The following is an 18,591-nucleotide window of genomic DNA, read 5'->3' on the forward strand; positions in this document are numbered from 1 at the left end:
TACAAAGTGCTTCTGAAATGGAAAAAAAAAACTGAATCTGCCTAAGAGAAACTGAGAACGAAATACAAAGAATCCATTGCCATAAAGTCAATTCTGACCACGTCAACCAAGTTCCCAGACCGCGCGGTGGGGAGGAGTAAAGGGGTGGAGTGGAGTGCAAAATGGTCAGCTGCCAACCAAAAGGTTGGACGTTGGAGTCCACCCACGGGTCCCTCGGAAGAAAGTCCTGGTAATCTACATCCAAACAATCCATCCTTAAGAGCGCATGGAGTACAGTTCTACTCTGACACATATGGGGGTTGCCATCAAAATGAAAAAGGGAACTAAAAAGTGGGTAAATGCAAGATACAGTGATATTGAGGAGTCAAGGGAAATGTGACCAAACACTACTGAATGTAATTATTTCTTACACACACACACACACACACACACACACCTATATCTCAGGCTTAACAACTCAGTAGGTCTGGGCCCCATTGGCCAATCGATGGCATTTAAAATTAGATGTCTGCAACCCTGGCGAGATTTCTCTTCATTTGGGGTTTGTTTTTTCTTTTATTTTTTTTAATATGAACTTTGATCTGAAAATAACTGTGATGTTGCTATCAGGAAATATATATATATAATTGACTCAATGCATTTAAAAACCTCGTAGAGCTGAGCAGTCTCTAGTCAATCATTCGGATTCATTGGCCTCCACCCTGCCTGTTTGCCTCCCTGGAGAAATACAGCCCAAACTGCCTGTCCTGTTGGCAGGGGTTGGAACATTCCCTTAGAGCCTCCGGGTTTGGAGATTCATTACTGACCATTTGCAGATCCTTCAGATGAAATAGAGACAGGTTCCCGGTTTAGCAGGAAGTGCAATTTACCATAATAAAAAAGTGAGAATATGCTACATGCAGACAATTTATGAGGAAATGTTAATATCAGCAGAAAAATGAAATGGAGTCGGCTCATGGGCACGATCCATTTAATAAGATCAACTACAGGAGAGAAACCAGGCGGAGCCGATGAGTATCAGCTGATGGATACTTGGATTTTAATCAATGGTCCATAATTTCCTTGCCACCTGGAGGGCACAGAAGCCAAATACGGTTCTTCATCTTATCACTCTCACAAATGCTCGGGCTCGAATCCTGACGGAAGTGGCAGGAAGTCTGCCTTGTATTCTGCTGTTGCCCGACTGAGGAACGTGGTATTCCCAGCACTTGGTCCCTCTGAATGCCATCACACAGTCCTTGTGGAAGACTTGGATACAAAATGGAACAAAGGGCCCCTGAACTTATGGGCATCCTGCTTGGAGGAAGCGCAAGCAAGTAGCAGATGCTTACACTCAGGTTACCTGAGGAGCTGGCGCACAGAACCTCAGGTGTCCGTACGCACTCACTCCTCGGACCACCACTGCTCAGCACCAGTTTCAAAAGGTTTTCAGATACCAGCAAAGCAATGTCCCAAACTGATTCGCATTGTTTTCTTATCTCTCCCTTGGCTGTTTCCAGAACCTGCGAAGGCGTCGTCTGCCTTCAAAGCATGACTGCAGGAACTAAGCATCCCACGCTGCCGGAGGGAAGTGGAAGGACAGTCCGGGGCCCAAGAGTGACATCCAGCTCCCAAAGCCTGCTCCTGTGTGTGGCTGCCAGCCCCGAGACCCAGAAGGACAGCAGGGCCTCCAAGACAAGCACCAGCCTGCCTCCACTGCTCCATCAAAGCACTGGCATTCCAGGTTCAGATCATGACGCTTTTCAATCATGCAGAAGCAAGTCACTTCTATGCGCAGATCTAATTTCTTTCCTCAACCTAAATTGTTTTGAAAAGATGGAAGTATTTGAATTCTTTTCAAGGCAATAAAATTGAAAGTAGCAATTCTTTACCACACTGATAAGAGCCGCTGGGTGTCATTTGTATCTCTTTTTATGAGCCTGGCTCTTTGGAGAATGGAATCGAGAGAAAACTATCTTCTTTTCCATTCTGAAGACAAGAGATTCTTCTTCCTCGGGCTGCTGAGGAGGAGGTTCTCCGAGCGGGCGTTGTCGTGGAACAAGTCCTTGATTTGTGACACAGGAGAGTCAGGGAAGAGGTGCCTGAAAGGCAGCTTCCATGTGCAGCTTACAACTGGAGAGGCTCCAAGGCTCTGGGGTCTGGGAGCTCAGGGAACAGAGATGCTGGAACTCCAGGGAAAACAGAGGCAAGAGGGAGGAACCATTTAATATAGAGACAACAGTATGCACTGTAACCTTGGAGACAACTTCTCTACAAATACAAGCCTCTGTGTGGTTGAGCTGAAGAGCAGGGCACGGCCCAACCCAGGTACCACAGAGTGGATTCCAACTCGCCGCGACCTCATCTCTGCCAAAGTAGAACTGTGCTCCTCGAGAAGTTATAAACGGCTGGTTTTCCAAAAGCAATCATGAAGCGTTTCTTCCTAGAGGAATCCAAACTTCTAGGTGGCCTCGCACCTGAAACCTTTCGGTTAAGCACATGAACTGTTCACAACATTCAGTCCAAGTTTTCGCCCGAAGCCCTCTGAGTTTGATGATAAAACAAATAGTCCCTAGAGGGGATGGAAGCAGAAGGGGCGAATGGTTTTTCAGAAAGCGCGGCTTCTGGGGTTAGTAGCTGGAGTGGGAGAAGCAGAGAGAAAGCGCCTTCCTGTCCCACCGCTTGCTTTAGAACTGGGAGTGTTAGGCACCTAACGCTTGAATCGCGTCATCAGAGAAATGGGCATGGGAGTAAAGACATCTCAAATGCCTTAGACCCAGGGCACTCTTATGTTTAACCCCCCGATAGCATGCCCACAAAGACCCCCCCAAGTAATTCCACTTCATATATATTTTTTTCTTTTTTTTAAATTTTATTAGGGACCCATACAACTCTTATCACCATCCATACATATACATACATCAATTGTATAAAGCACATCCATACATTCCCTGCCCCAATCATTCTCAAAGCATTTGCTCTCCACTTAAGCCCCTTGCATCAGGTCCTCTTTTTTTTTCCCTCCCTCCCCTTTCCCCCCTCCCTCATGTGCCCTTGGTAATTTATACCTCATTATTTTGTCATATCTTGCCCTTTCCAGAGTCTCCCTTCCCTCCTTCTCTGCTGTCCCTCTCCCAGGGAAGAGGTCACATGTGGATCCTTGCAATCAGTTCCCCCCTTCCAACCCACTCACCCTCCACTCTCCCAGCATCGTCCCTCACACCCTTGGTCCTGAAGGTATCATCCACCCTGGATTCCCTGTACCTCCAGCCCTGATATGCACCAGTGTACAGCCTCTGTCCTATCCAGGCCTGCAAGGTAGAATTCGGATCATGGTAGTTGGGGGGAGGAAGCATCCAGGATCTGGGGAAAAGCTGTGTTCCCCATCGGTACTACCTCGCACCCTAATTAACCCATCTCCTCTCCTAAACGCCTCTATGAGGGGCTCTCCATTGGCCGACACTTGGGCCTTGGGTCTCCACTCTGCACTTCCCCCTTCATTTAATATGGTATATACATACATATACATATACACATATATACACACACTTATGTCGTTGTTGTTGTTTTTTTTGCATGATGCCTTATACCTGGTCCCTTGGTACCTCGTGATTGCACTGGCCGGTGTGCTTCTTCCATGTGGGCTTTTTTGCTTCTGAGCTAGATGGCCGCTTGTTCACTTCATATATTTTATGGAGACAAAAAACCCAAAACAAAACTCCCTACGATCGAGTCAACACTAATTCATAGTGACCCTACAGGATAGGGTAAAACTGCCCCTGTGAGTTTCGAAGACTGTAAATGTTTATAGGAATAGAAAGCCCCATTTTTCTCCCCCAGAGCCGCAGCTGGTTTTGAACGGTCGACCTTGCTGATGGCAGCCCAACATAACCACTACACCACCAGCATTCCCTCTTATGGGAAAACCAGGACACAGATAAAAAGAAAGTGAAAGTAGCAACAATGAATCCACGTAGAAGAGCTCCTACCACAGGTGTCCTTGCATATCTCATAGGTCACTGACGCTGGCTCCTCACTGCTTTTTTTTGTCTTCATGACTAGGTTTTCATATTGCTTCCAAGAAACCCATTTTTTAAATATCAATCTCAAACTATATTCTCACTAATATTTGTGCCAAGACTACAATATGGTCAATGCCTGATGCCCATTTAGTAGACGAAGGAGATAAATGCCCTTGTAAATGACTAAAAACAACCCAACCCCCCTGCTGTTGAGTCCATGCCAATTGTAGCTACCCTCTAGGGCAGAGTAGAACAGTTGATCCATAGGGTTTCCAAGGCTGGAAATCAGTAGGGAAACCGATTTTCCCATCTTTTCCCCACAGAATGTCTGGTAGGCTCAAAGCTCTGACCCTGCAGTTAGTAACCGCTTCCAGGAAGCTAGAGGAGGAAGGAGTGGACCCCCATAGGCCCACCAATCAGCAAGGAAGAGTTGTCGCACATACTCTTATGCCCGCCCACTCCAAGCCTGGGCATGCCCAGTAAGGGCCAGCAACATTACCTGCCACCAAGAAACAACCACACCCTCCAAGTGGCTGTGGGAGGAGACCAGCCAGGGAGGGAGGGCGTATGAAGTGAAGGCACAAACTCAGGCTTCTCTTTTGGGTTCCATCCTCCTTTTGTGGTCACTCTGCATGGCTCCCCTCCATATGGCCCTCCATGCTTTCTGGAGATAGCCCACTTTTGTCGGAGAGAATGTACTAGCAGAAGCTGTACTTTCACTCATAGAAGTGTACTTCGACTTGCAGTCATGCTTCTGCCCTGTTAAATCTTAGCATCTGACATAACCACTGTACCCTGTGAATAAATCAATGCCCAATCCTGGTGTGGGCTCTGTAGAGACACAGATAGAAACAGCATCACCTCTCCCCAGGACGGAGGGCTTACAATCACAGGCCCACATAAGGAAAGCACAGAGCAAGGCAGCCTGACAATACACCTGCCTTTAAATCCTTCCACAGCCCCAGGACTGGGACAGCCGTGGGGGTCAGCCCCCTCTATGAAGCCCGGACCTGCCCTTTGTGGATCACCAGTGTGGCTGGCATGTTTCTTGACTCTGTCCTTCTTGTTTGGCTAGCTATCATCCACTGAGCCTTGCCTGCCGGCACGAGGGAAGGGCCAGAGGGTTGAATGAGATGAGGCACTGGCGCAGGACAAGAGGTTTGGGATAGATTGAAACATGGCCTTATGGGCATCCTGTGGATTCGCATCTAAAGAAAGAGGATGGCAAATGTTCTGAGAATGATGAGGGAAACAAATGTACAAAAGTGCTTGACACAATGAGTAGATATGTGCATTGTAATAAGAGTTGCAAGAGCCCCTAGTAAAATGATTTTTAAAGAAAGAGGAAGGCAGGAGGGTGGCCCACTGGAGAGAAATGGGTTTGTCTAGTTATCCACCTTGATGACTAATGGAATTTAAAAACAAAGGCAGTGTCAAGCCTCAGAAAAATTCATGAGCAGGGGCCCACCCACCCATGTAACAAGCTTTTCCTGGGCTCTAAGAGCATACGGGGGTCCTCTAACAATGCCAGGCATTGAGTGGAGGATGTCTCATATTTTATCCTTGAGTAAACTCAGTGAGATGGGAGAGAGAGAGAGAGAGAGAGAGAGAGAGAGAGAGCACTCTACTACATAAAGTGAGGAATGCAGGAGGAAGATGCACTCAGTGAGCCAGGGACCAGGAATGACACCAAACTCTTCCCAAGGGGTGGGAGGACCTGTAATGGTAGTAGGTGGTAAAGAGAGGGTGGGACTGTGCCTTCTACGGAGATAGCAGGAGCCAACGTGGAGGTGAGGAAGGGCATTCAGTGTGTAGAGATGCACAATTGAGTCCCTTCTTATATTGAAAGATTCAGTTCTAAACTTATTAGATGAGTCAAAAATCAATGATAATCAAAATTATACCCGAAGTCATCTAAACTCATGAATTCAATATAGTCCCCAAACATAGTATATGTAAACATCCCTGTCTCTATTCCTCTATTCTTCATGAGTCAACACTTCCCTGTGGTCTGCCATGAGAACCTTCTGTCCCCGAGTGCAGCGATGAAACCATCGCCCACTTACTTCACACACTTGACTGAGACTTCCCACCAAGCGGATTGTCTTGCCTTGGAAGGCTGGTGGGTAGCTCTCGGCCGGATCTGAATCCAGAGAAGTCTGATTAGTGTATGGAGAAGGCCTTAACATCATGCAAATATTCCTTCCAGAGGGTGTCCTTTCATTGGTAAGTTTCGCTGCACCCACTGCCTGCTGATCGGGAGACATGACATTGTCAGGCTGACAGACTGATCAACTAGAGGTTGTAACCGGAGGATGACCCCCTGGTAATGAAAGAGTCTTAAGAGAGGTTAAAAAGTGTCCTTTTAGAATAAAACCTGTAGCAAGCAAGTTGGATAACTATTGCTCTGGATAAATATCCTCACCACTGAGAATTTAAAAAGGCACACAAGCAGAAGAGTCTCCACATAACAGAATGTTCTCAAAACCAGCTGAACTTAATAATTATCAAATTCATCTCACCAGACGATTATGTTTTTCTTATTGAGGGACACATGAATGTTCCCCCGGACACAGATTGCAACAAGTTCACAACAGGCCCAGCGTGGAAATGGTAGTCAAGGTCTTGATACCCAGTTGGGGGAGAGAGGGGTTATGGGAGGAGAAGGAAGGGTAGGCAGTCGGGTAGAAGGAGCTGCAGTGACCCAGCCAAGTGAAGGCAGAGGCAGCAGCCACTGGCTACAGAGAAGGGCACGGGGCTTGAAATGTGTCGGAAGAAAACACTGGCAGATTTGCTCATCGGCTTGAAATTGAACGAGGTGGGAGGAATCAAAACATGACTGTTGATGCCATTACATCCAGAAGAGGAGTCAGGTTAAAAAGGAGGAAAATGGTGATTTCAGCTGTAACTGCCTGGGGCCACAGGTAGGAGAGAGGTGCCCTAAACATCTCAGGAGAAAATAGCGAACTTGGGAGTGGAAGGAGACAGAGCAAGGGCTTAACCTTCGGAACAGTACAGGTCCACAAGGACAAGGCAGGAGAAGCAATATCCGGCTAAACTCAGGAGAATCCGCCACTCCCAAGGTAAGATCAGGCCAGATTACCTAACTAGCAGGTCAGCAAAGTTTGGAGGAAAGTGAACAGAAGCATAGGAAACCATTCAGCTCGTATCACTAGCACCCCAAGACTCCCTTTGCTCAAGGGAATTCGAGTAGATTTCTGTTGTTGGAAGTTAATCGATGCTGGTTGCTATGGGAGGCAGCAGTAGGAGCAGACACCTGACCTCTGTCAGACAGAAGGTGTGGCTTGAGGCTGGGGAGATGGGGGAGGAAAGGACAAGATGGGTGGTAAAGGAAAATCGCCAAGGAAGATCGCCTTCCCTGTAACAGACTGGTAAACCGACTGAGCACCCCAATTCCCAAACTTCTACAGAGCTTTTTAAAATGATTGCATTAGGGACTCATACAACTCTTATCACAATCCATATGTACACACACCAATTGTGTAAAGCACAATTGTACATTCATTGCCTCATCATTCTCAAAACATTTGCTCTCCACCTAAGCCCCTGGCATCAGCTCCTCATTTTCCCCACCCTCATGAACCCTTGATAATTTATAAATTATTATTCTGTCATATCTTACACTGTCCGACGTCTCCCTTCACCCACCTTTCTGTTTTCATAAACACTGGGGAGGCGCGGCCACTGAGCCAGACCCTGGGCGGAAAGAGGGGTGTCTTCCTTCTGTGCTCCTGTCTGCAGCCCGTGGGGCAGTTTGGGGCTGTGTGTTCTCTGGGAGACAAAGCAGCCACGCAGGTATGACTTCACAGAGAATTTCTGATCGAGCCCACCATCCATTGTGGGCTCAGGCGTTGTTGGCACTCCTAGAGGGGAAGGAAGTCAGCTTCATATCCTACAAAGCCGTCACCCCAAAGCCCATTTGAAGTGAATACATTTCAGGGACCCCAGAGTAAAGATTGAGGGGGGGCGATGAGTAACCTGAGGATTGACATGATTTATATCAATCAAATATGGTAAGACGCATGGCTCCGCCACAGCCTGTTCAAAGCAATAGTTCAAACACACAGGCTCACTTTGATCAGCACATCCCTCCAGAAAGATGAATGATTTAACAATCTATAGAACATAGGGATCTCGGCTAGACATTCCCCAAGAACCCTGTCCTCGGTGAGTACAAGCTGTGGCAGGAAAAGAAGCGATTGTAATGTCCCCATCTTCCATTATCTCACGGCCCGCTGACAGAGGGCTGAATAGCAACAGAGGCTTCTGCCAGCAAGAATGAGAGCAGGGCAGACCTGCTGGACAGACTGCTTATGGTGCTGGGCGGAGAGCAGGTGTCAGAGACTGAACAGGAGAAGGGGTGCATTTAGATGTCAGCGTCAGGGAGAGTGAGGATCAGCAAAACTGTTAGTGTCAGGAGAGAAACTTTCCTCCTCATTCAGAGAGATTAGATTCTCAACTTACTCTGCACACGTGTGTGTAGTATGCTGTGTGTGTGTGTGTGTGTGTGTAATAAGCAATGGACTGTGTGTGTGGCAAGCATTGGGCTGTGTGTGAGTGTGTGTGTGTGTAGTAAGCATTGGACTGCTAATCATAAGGTCGGCAGCTCAAACCCATGAATTGCTCCACACACAAAAAAGACGATGCTCTCTGCTCCCATAAAGATGTACGGGTTCAGAAACCCTGTATAGGCTTTTTATGAGTTGGAAACGACCGACTAGATGGCAGGGTGTGTGTTTGTGTGTGTGTATGTGTGTGTGTGTGTGTGTGTGTGTGTATGTGTGTGTGTGTTTCCTCCTACACCCTTAGCTTGTATCTCTTTCTTAGACTGTAGCTGTTTGGGCTGGGTCCAGACCAGGCAGTCCCCACCTCCTCTCCGACTCCACAGGAAGATGAAACCTCACAGCCCCATTCCCAGCCTCTTGGGAGAATGGATGGCCTACTGAACTATGCAACTCCTGCCCCAGCACCCCAAAGAGCTTATCTCTCCAGGCCAGATATGTGTAGCCCCTTCCCCAACACCCCAGGAAGCAAGTTATCTGCCCAGGCCAGTTTGTATAGCCCCTGTCCCAGCACCCCAGAGAGCAGGTTTGCAAACAACAAGATGACTTCACACGGGTCACATCCTGACTCAGGCCCTGCAGCTGCAAGTGATAAAAAATCTCCCTTCCTTCTTTCAGCATATATTTCCTTAGCTCAAGCCCTCTATATCTCCCACTGCCTCACCGACAAACTGTGATTCCCCTGACCTAACTCATTGGGTCTCGGAACCGCCCAGGAGCTCAAGATGGTCCTGTCCCTCTCTCTGCTCTCCCTTCCCTCCTGGGAGCTTTTTCCCTGTCCTAATAAAGCGGCTCTTAACCTCAAGTTCTTTGTCTCAATCCTGTCTCCGTTCAGTGTCTCAGGGTTGACCTCTCAGTAGTTTCAGTAGTACACAGCACACTATATTTATGTTCACAAAATCACACGTTCTTCTCAACAAAGACCACTTCCCATGTCACTTTTAACACAACGATACAGAAAAGGAGTTTCCTAACCCCTTTCATGTTACAGAGCAGACCATGCAGTCAGTATGAAAATGGCTGGGAAAGCCCACTGTAGCCAGAGGCACCCGGGTAGGTGGGAGGTCAGTGAGGCTGGCAGGGAGGTACCCAAGCCCAAAGGTCTCAGTGGCAGACAGGTTAGCGAGGGAGTTCTCGTAGCTTCTGTAATAGGTAGGTCAGTGGGCACCCATCCCTGCCCAGGACTGAAGCCCGGGAATGCTGGGAGAAAGCTTCTTTGGAGCCTCATGACTTCAAGATTTATTTCACTGGCTCTTTTCACAGTGATTCATTCAAAAACGAGTTTGTGCCACAGAGAAAAAGGCTGTGAGTAGACATCAGAGAAGTGGGATCCACAAATCAGGAGCAGCTGCAAAGAACAGTGAGGATGGGAGTGTGGCTCCAGGAACCAGCCAAATACTTGGCGTGAATTTCCTCACTGAATGCCCACTCGAGCTCCGCTCTCAGAAGGCCCCAGCATTTCTCCTACAAAGAGTGAGATAGTTACTCACTCGTGTTGACACGGGAAACACAGAGGCCAAGCCAGGCAAGAGAGAAGCCCGTTTGCTGGTGGCTGAACCTGGGCACCAAAAAGACTCATTCTTTTCTGGCAAACCAAACGCACTGCCATTGAGTAGAGACCAACTCACTGCAACCCTATAGGAGAGGGAAGAACTTCAGAAAGTACTGTCTTCGCCCATCATTTGCCACCAAGGCAGAGTGAAAGGTCAGCCCGAGAGGGGCAGAAAGATGTTCCTCGCAGAGAAGGGTATAAAGGAGCAACATATCCTTCCACAAACCTAAATCTGTCTGGCTAGACACGGAACAAGGAGAAGGATGCTCCGAGGGACCTAATCTCCAGGCAGAAGCGGCCAGGATAGCCAGTGAGGTCAGGGTCAGCTGTCAGCCCCACTCTCAGCAGCTTGGCTCAAGGACTGCTTCATAGTGACCGACAACGATTCTGTGTCAGGAACACCATGGATCACACCTCACATCACCAGCCCTCGGATCTTGCGAAAGAACTCTGCAAACGGATACAGCCACCGCAACAGCCAGGTACGGCACAAGACCGATATGCTGGCATGGAACGGAGAGCTTGACACTTAGCAATTCCATGACCCTCCTCGGCAATCTTATGAGGCTGGTACTACTATGGTAACCCCATCTTACGGATGAGAAGATGGGGGTGGAGAGCGATATTTTCATTTTGTTTTGTTTTTTTCAATGTTTCCAAGGTAGCACAGCCAGCTATCTCTTGCTCGCCTGGAGAGTGGAGTTTAACTGGTAAAGAACAAATGGTTTCACCTGTATGAAGTGCCTACTGACTGCTAGGTGCTTGATAGGCGAGACCTTTACATTTTTCCCACAATCACATGTTGCGGATGAGGAAAAGCGAGGGTTAGTCATGCTGAGATGGAATTTGAGAGTGAAAGAGGATGGGGGGTGGGGGGTAAGGCGCCCGTGCCTAGCGATTGAAGCTGGCATTTGGTAGAGGGTCAGTGGGGGGGAAAGGGAAGGGCCTCAACAAACCCATTGACATACAGATTATAACCATAGGCTCGGACATGGCGACGACTGTCAAGATGGCACAGATCTGGGTGTCCTCTTGGTCCACAGCGGACAGGGTGGCAAGAGGGCCACAGAACGTAAGGACAATCAAGTGATGAACCCAAGGCTTTGACTACTATCTCTCAGTACAACTCTTCCCTACCCCAAGAACTACACTGATTTGGGAGTCACCGGGCGGTAAAAATAGTATATACCTTCTGCTGCAGTTCAAGGTCACCTAGAAGTACCTCAGTCGACATGCCTGGGGAACTGTTTCTGAAAAACTCAGCCATTGGAAACTGAAGGGAGCACAACCTACTTGGGCATTAATGGGATCGTCATGAGTTGGCGTTGGCTCAGTAGCACTCTAACGAATCTCCAGGCCTACTAAGCGCCTGGAAAGCTTGAGAGGGTTGTGTGAGCTGGGTATGGAAATGGAAATGAGCTCTTTCCTTTTTTTTCAGGATTTCAGTCTCCTATGCAGATGCATCAGCAGATAATACTATGGGGACCCTGTGGTGGGGAGAGATCCAGAGGGCATTATGGTTGCATAGAGAAGCCCCTATATTCACTGCCATCAAGTCAATGTCTACTCTTAGTGACCCCATAGGACAGGGTAGAAATGCCCCTATGGGTTTCTGAGACTGTAACTCTTTTTTTTTTTTTTTCATGTACTGTTAGCTCCATGTGTAGGCCCCAGAAGAAAGTGGGTTCTTCCTGGGGAGGGACACGGGCTTTCTTATCTATCCTCAGGCAATGCCCGGGCACTCCACAGCGAGAAGGCCCTGGAGTAAGGCTGAGGAAGCGACTGGAACTCTTTACAGGAGTAGAAAATCCTTCCTTTCTCCCAAGGAGCAGCTGGTAGCTTCAAACTGCTGGCCTTGCAGTTAGCAGCCCAATGCATAACCATGACCTCCTTGGGCCACCTCTAGATAGGAGCACCTAACTTGACTTCAAGGCATCACGAAAATTTTCTTGGAACAGATAAATCCTGAGTTATGTCTTAAAGATTAAATCGCAGCTAGCCATGAGCATGGATAAGAAACATCAAATTTTAATTCCAGTAAAGCTTTTAAGCTCTATCCCCTGCCATTTGAAGTGCCCAGGAATCTCTGAGTTTGGATGATATCATTGCAGCTTTCTTCAGAAAAACTCTCACAGATCTAGAATATCACATTGTTTATTCCCTTGGCTTCCATCCAGCTCTGATAGAAGCAGCAGCCTTAGCAGCCTTATGAGTCACATTTGCATTGTTTGTAAAACTGCTAGTGAAGACGCTATCCATTATGTTGTTCTATGTCCCTTATCTGAAAACTCATGTGATAAATGCCTCCCAAAGGACAAAACTAAAAAACCCCAAACAACGAAGACTCTCCCAGTGGACTGGTATCATTGTGTGTGTGCCGGAGGCATCCAGATCTCTGCCTTCTGTTTGGTTCTGCACGTTACTTTGCCGACCAGGAACCTCAGCTAAGGTTAATATTAAAAGCTTCCCTTAGCCTAACTTTTCTGAAATAAAAAATCCTTTTGCCTTTGGTTATTTGGTTCTAAACATTTTAATCTTGTTTAACTGGATTAAGGTTTTTATATCTTTCTGTCCCTAGATTGACTTGTGATTACCAATCAATTGTGACAGTGTAGTCCATGGAAAGCAACTGAGCAGATTTGCTAAACGCTCAAAGCCTACCCTCACCCCCTTCCAGCTCATGTATGCCAACACCTTCGCATTATTTGCCTGTTAGGCTCGTTTGTTTTCAAAGATGGAGCATCATAGGTCGATCAAAATCTGCTGGCAAATATGAAAATTCAATGGGCTCAAACCCCCCCTTAGTTTCCACCTATGGAACCTGTGTCCTGGTATCTCCTCTGGGGTGGGATACAGAAAGATTCCTCCCGAGTTGTCTCCCCCAAGCATATGTCAAACCCAAGACTCTGCTTGCTACACGTGGAGGTCAATGAAAGTAGGTCAGAGGTTATTCTCCTTAAGGGTATCTAGAGCAACCAGACTGTACAGTCTGACTCATCCTAAGTAGGATCCACTCCCTTCTGATGGTGCTCCCTTGAAGGAGAGCCCGAAGGCAAGCCCTGGACCACTCAAGGATGACTAAGCTTAGGCTACTATATTGAGTCTAGGGTCCGCCCATCTTGCCACAAATGTACCCCTATTCCCTCCCTTTGCTATTGCGTCATCCCCCTCCTATCATTTGTATTGCCTATGTTACAACCCCTTCCTGTGCCGTAGGTCGTTATCGGTAACCAGAGGGTTTGCCTGTCCCCAAAGAGATATAAGCTTTGGTTAGAAATAAAACCTCGGGGGAGCTCTCTCCTGCCGTCTCAGCTCCCACCTCTGTGTGCACCGCCAAGAGGAGCTGAGGTGAGCAAGCTATACCATGCAATGTGTCTGACTCCTGTATTTTACCCTCTCTCCTGTTTCTATTATTCTCTATGACTCTCCTATAATCTCGATATATCTCAACCATACAGTTGCGCCTACCTGACCCATGATTAGCTGTGGGGGGATGACTTCCCCACACTCTGGACTAGAAAACACAAAGACTTTCTCTCCCGTGGCTTCAGGGATAAGCTTGGACTTAGGACAGCTCAGAAGACAGACAGTCTCCTCAGAAACGCCAACGTATCCACTGACAGGTATTTTTTTAAAATTTTGGTTAATGGAGCATGCATGGTACCTTTCCAGATGTACAGTATATCTGTGTACACACATGCATGTGAATGCACACCTGTGCATGTGTGCACACACACATGCATATGTATCCTTGTGTGCTTACTGGTATATCCACGTGTGTGCATGTAAGCGTGTGGGGCCGTGTGTAAAGTCTCCAGATCCTCCGTAACCCTCTCACTCCATCTCAGCATGACTAGTTCTGCCCCGTCCTCATCCACAGAATGAGACTGTAGTGAAGCGTTATAAAGATCAGGTATATGAAACGCTTAGCATACAAACGGAGCTTCAGAAAAGTTATCCCCTATTTCCTCTTCACGTGTCACTACAGTCTCCACGAAGGCAAGAAGTGTGCCTGCTCTGTTCTAATCGTCTGTGCCCGACGCAAATTCTGACCCCAGAAAGGTGCACAGCCATTACTCCTGCCGGGAATGGAAATGTGACCCAGGCAATGCCACTAGAACAAATCAATTAAAACCAATAGCAGAGCTGAATAGATGACAGGAGCTGAATTTCACATTTACAGCCCCTTTTACTCAGACATGCAAAGATAATCTAGGCTCTTTTTCTTAGAACTTTCTTTCCAAGTCTTAACTCCCCTTAGGCAGCAAGTAGACAAACTTGTCGATACATGTATTTTGGGCACCTCTGGCTTGTCAGTCTCTTGGTACATGCCCACTCTTCGAAATAAACCTCTCCTTCCAATATTGCTTCTTCTGCCAGTGGTATCTGAGTGATCAGGGGCTGGGGAGTGGGAGATGGGGGTGTCATCATGTAGGGGTGGCTTTGAGGGGGCGTGAAGCTAAGCTTTGTCCTCTGATGCAAGTCTTTTGGCTCTTGTGCTCCGTAGCCACATGCCCTGACGTCACTCGGGAAAGTGCTGGCTGGTGTCCTGGCTGAGCTAGCACCCAGTGGTTCCTCCTGGCTTACTTGGCTTTCTGGACATCCCAGAGCTCCTTTTTTAAAAAAAATCATTTTATTAAGGCTCATAAAACTCTTATCACAATCCATACATACATCAACTGTGTAAAGCACATTTGTACATTCATTGCCCTCATCATTCTCAAAACATTTGCTCTCCACTTAAGCCCCTGGCATCAGCTTCTCATTTTCCCCCCCCTTCCGGCTCCCCCCTCCCTTATGAACCCTTGATGATTTATAAATTATTATTGTTTTGTCATATCTTACACTGTCCGATGTCTCCCCTCACCCGCTTTTCTGTTGTCTGTCCCATAGGGAGGAGGTTATATATAGATCCTGTAATGTGGGCCATATCTTCTCTTTAGCCATGGCCTAGACAGCCTCCTCAGCGCTTCTACAGAAAGAATTATTTTAAAAAAATTTTTCCATAGTAGGTGTAAACCAGCTCTCTTTTGCCTTGCCCAGGACACATTTGGAAATATTTATATCCCTTACCTATTGCACCCACCTCTTCACCTGGGACTGGACCGAAAGAGAAGTGAATGTACACACCAAATAAACAGATTGTGGGAAAGGTAAGGTGTAAGCTCCTCTGTCTTATACTAGGGCAAGTCAAACAGGAATTGGTGCAAAATCATAGAAACCTTTACTAAGCAAAAATATCAAAGTATGAAATTAGTGTCTCCCAACAAATCCTCCACGTAGGTCTATATACTTCTTAAGGCAGTGTTCCCATCTCTCTAAACCGTTCCCTCAAAGAAGTCAGCATCCTTTGATTCACACCATGTTGAAACAGCAGTTTGGGTATCTATGAGAAACTCAGATCTTATTCCCTTAAGAGCTCTTTGAGTTTGGAGAACAAAAAGAAGACTGAAGGGGCAAGATACAGGTTGCAAGATCAATGGAGTAACGTTTCCCAAAGAAATTGTTGTCAGACAGCCCTTCTACCCTCAGAGAATGGGCAGGTCCGTGATTGCGATGGGAAAATATTTTTCTTCTCACAACTGTCCTGGTCTTCACAACAATGCAGTTCTGAATTTCCTTTATAATAAGCCCTGATGTTCTTTAAGGAAAATCCATCTAGATTACCCCTTTCAGATACTGACAGTGGAGACCATGACCTTCTTTTTGTTTGCTTGGGTGTGTCACAAAAGAATTTAAGTCAGTTTCCATTTTAATTTGCTGCTTCTTATAGCCACTGAGACCAGTGGGTGAAGACTGATGGGTAAGGAATCATGAGGATTTGTAAGATTGTTACCCTACTCTTTTCTTAAAGTGTATTCTTTTTAAAATAATTTAAAATTATGTTCTCTTTTATTTGTGGAATATAATACAAAGCAAAACATACTATATGTCATTGCATACTGTCAAACATAATATATGATTTAATGAGGCCATATCATCAACACAGTGACAGTATCTCAATAAATTCCACATATACATCTTCCTTTCTTTTTTTTCATCCTTTTTCACACTCATCTACCCACCTTACATATTTCTCCCTGCTTGCTTCCCCTCCACCTGACACTGACCTGGTCACCATCGTTAAAGTCTTTTCCTTTGTTGTAAATATAATCTTTATTTTCCTTTCTTTCATTGTAAAATGGTGTCATAAAATATTTATTTTATGGAATTGACTAACTTCACTGAGCATAAATTTCACCAATATTCTTTGTAACATGAGGTGTTTGACAGACTTGTCATTATTTTTTTTAAATGCATCATATTCCATTGTTTGTATTTTCCCATAGCCCTCTAGAGATGGTCCCCCCCCCCCCATATTTTAGCTACTGTCGAAATTGCTGCAATAAGCATGGGTGTGCATATGTCTGTTCATGTTTTGTTCTTTATTGCTTTAGAGTATGTATCACGTAGAGATTCCAAGATCATAAGGTATTTGTATCTGCACTTTAAGGAATTGCTATACTATTCTTAATAATGGTTGTAAAATTCTGCAATCCCACTAGCAATGTAGGAGCATCCGATTTCTCCACATCCCCTCCAGCATTTATTATTTTCTGATACTTTCCAAAATTTTTGCTATGAGTATCAGCGTGAGGTGGTATCACATTGTTGTTTTAATTTGTATTTCTCTGATGGCTAATGAATGTCTTTCTTCATATGATTGTTGATCACCTGGATGCCGTCTTTAGAAATCATCTGTTCATGTCTGCTGCCCATTTTTTAACTGGCTTTTTGTATTTTTCTTATTAAGATGCTGCAGTTTTCCACAGATTTTAAAAATAAATAAGTGTCCTTTACTTTGACATATCAATACCCAATATGTTTTCCCAATCTACGGATTCTCCGTTGACTCTTGATGAAGTCTTTTGATGTACCTAAATGTTATATTTTTAGAAGGTCCCGATGCTTGATTTTGTCTTCTGTAAAGTGGGTATTTTTCTATGTGTTTGGTAGTGTCTTCATAACTTGATTAGAGCCCCTAACGTTGCCCTCATATTTTCATGGATGATCTTTATGGTTCCTGGGCTTATATTGAGGTCCTTAATCCATCCTGAATTTGTTTTTGTATCTGGTGTAAGGTATGGATCCTGTTTCATTCTTTTGCAGGTGGAGACCAGTTTTTCCAGTACCATTTATTGAAGTGGCTATCTTTTCCTCCATTCTATGTCTTTTAATCTTTTATCAAATATCAGGTATCTGTAGGTGCTTGGTTGTATTTCTGAGTTCACTGTTCCAATCCATTGGACTACCAATCAATTGTTGGACCAATAGTAAAATATTTTTATTACCTTGGCGATATAATAGATTTTGAAATCTTGGAGAGAAGGGCCTCCTACTTTATTTTTGTTTTTTAGTAGTGTTTTAGGATTTTTTAAGCCTGAATTTTTTTCCTTTCCATATAAAGTTGGTGATTTTTTTTCTCCCATTTCTTTGAAGAATTATCCTGGGATTTTTTATTAGAACTGCATTGAATTTACAAAATGTTTCAGTAATATTGGCATTTCCATGTAATTAATTCTTCCTATCCAGAAGTATGGAACATTTCTTTCATTTGTGTAAGTTTACTTTGGTTTTCTTCTAAAAGATATTTTATACTTTTCTGTATATAAATCTTTTGTTTCTCTGATAGGATTTATTCCTTATATTTTACCTATAATTTAGTTACTGTAATTATAAATGTCCCTACCAAGAGACACGACAGTCCCTCACTGACTCATTGCGCTATGGAGGACAGCACTGGAGACACTGTGAGGAAAGTTGCCTGGTCTGCCCACACACAGCAGAGCAGAATGCTAAAGGAGTGCAACAGGGCAGCAAGGGGAGCAAAGTAACAAAGTCCCCGGGGAATTCTGAAAATAGATTCTGACTCTTCTGACTCAGGGAAAGGGCTTGGCACCTCATCAGACTTGATTAGAAAACACTCATAACAGTCAGCACACTGACCTGAAACTATCATTTTGGGTTTATTTGTTTGTTTGTTTCTTCTTTTGATCTTTATCTGTCTACATAAGGTAGACAGGACAAACAATCCCAAGGAGAAAACAACAGGACTCATGATTCCCAGGGGGACATGAGAGAGAAGGGGGTTCAGAGTGGGAGCAAGCAGGAGCCAACAAACTCAGGAAAATGATAACAGCAAGCAATCTAAAATAGATGGTGAGGAGGGCACATGTCTGGTGGTGTTTGATCAAGTGCAATATATCGGAGAGGAATTACTGAGAGCTGGGTGGAGGGTGAGCATGACACAGGAAGAAGATAAAAGAAAATTGAGGAAAGAAGTAGGATGCAAAAGCCATTTATAGAGGTATAGCTATAGGCATGTATATATGTAAATGTACTAATTTATAATGAAAGGGATGGAGGTCAATGTACATATATTTATATGATAAGTATTAAGATAACAGACAAATTT

General features: G+C 45.4%; 1 protein-coding gene and 1 non-coding gene across 2 annotated transcripts in view; both read right to left on the reverse strand.

Moving 5' to 3' along the window:
• The window catches only part of GRID1 (glutamate ionotropic receptor delta type subunit 1), a 900,473-nt gene that overhangs the window by 338,436 nt on the left and 543,446 nt on the right, over nucleotides 1-18,591 (reverse strand). The window lies entirely within an intron of this gene.
• On the reverse strand, nucleotides 11,784-11,915 carry LOC142460635 (small nucleolar RNA SNORA49). The gene has a single exon (XR_012786807.1). It is a non-coding gene; the product is annotated as a small nucleolar RNA SNORA49 (small nucleolar RNA).

Source organism: Tenrec ecaudatus, chromosome 10 (assembly GCF_050624435.1).
Source record: "Tenrec ecaudatus isolate mTenEca1 chromosome 10, mTenEca1.hap1, whole genome shotgun sequence".
In the NCBI taxonomy this organism is placed as follows: Eukaryota; Metazoa; Chordata; class Mammalia; order Afrosoricida; family Tenrecidae; genus Tenrec; species Tenrec ecaudatus.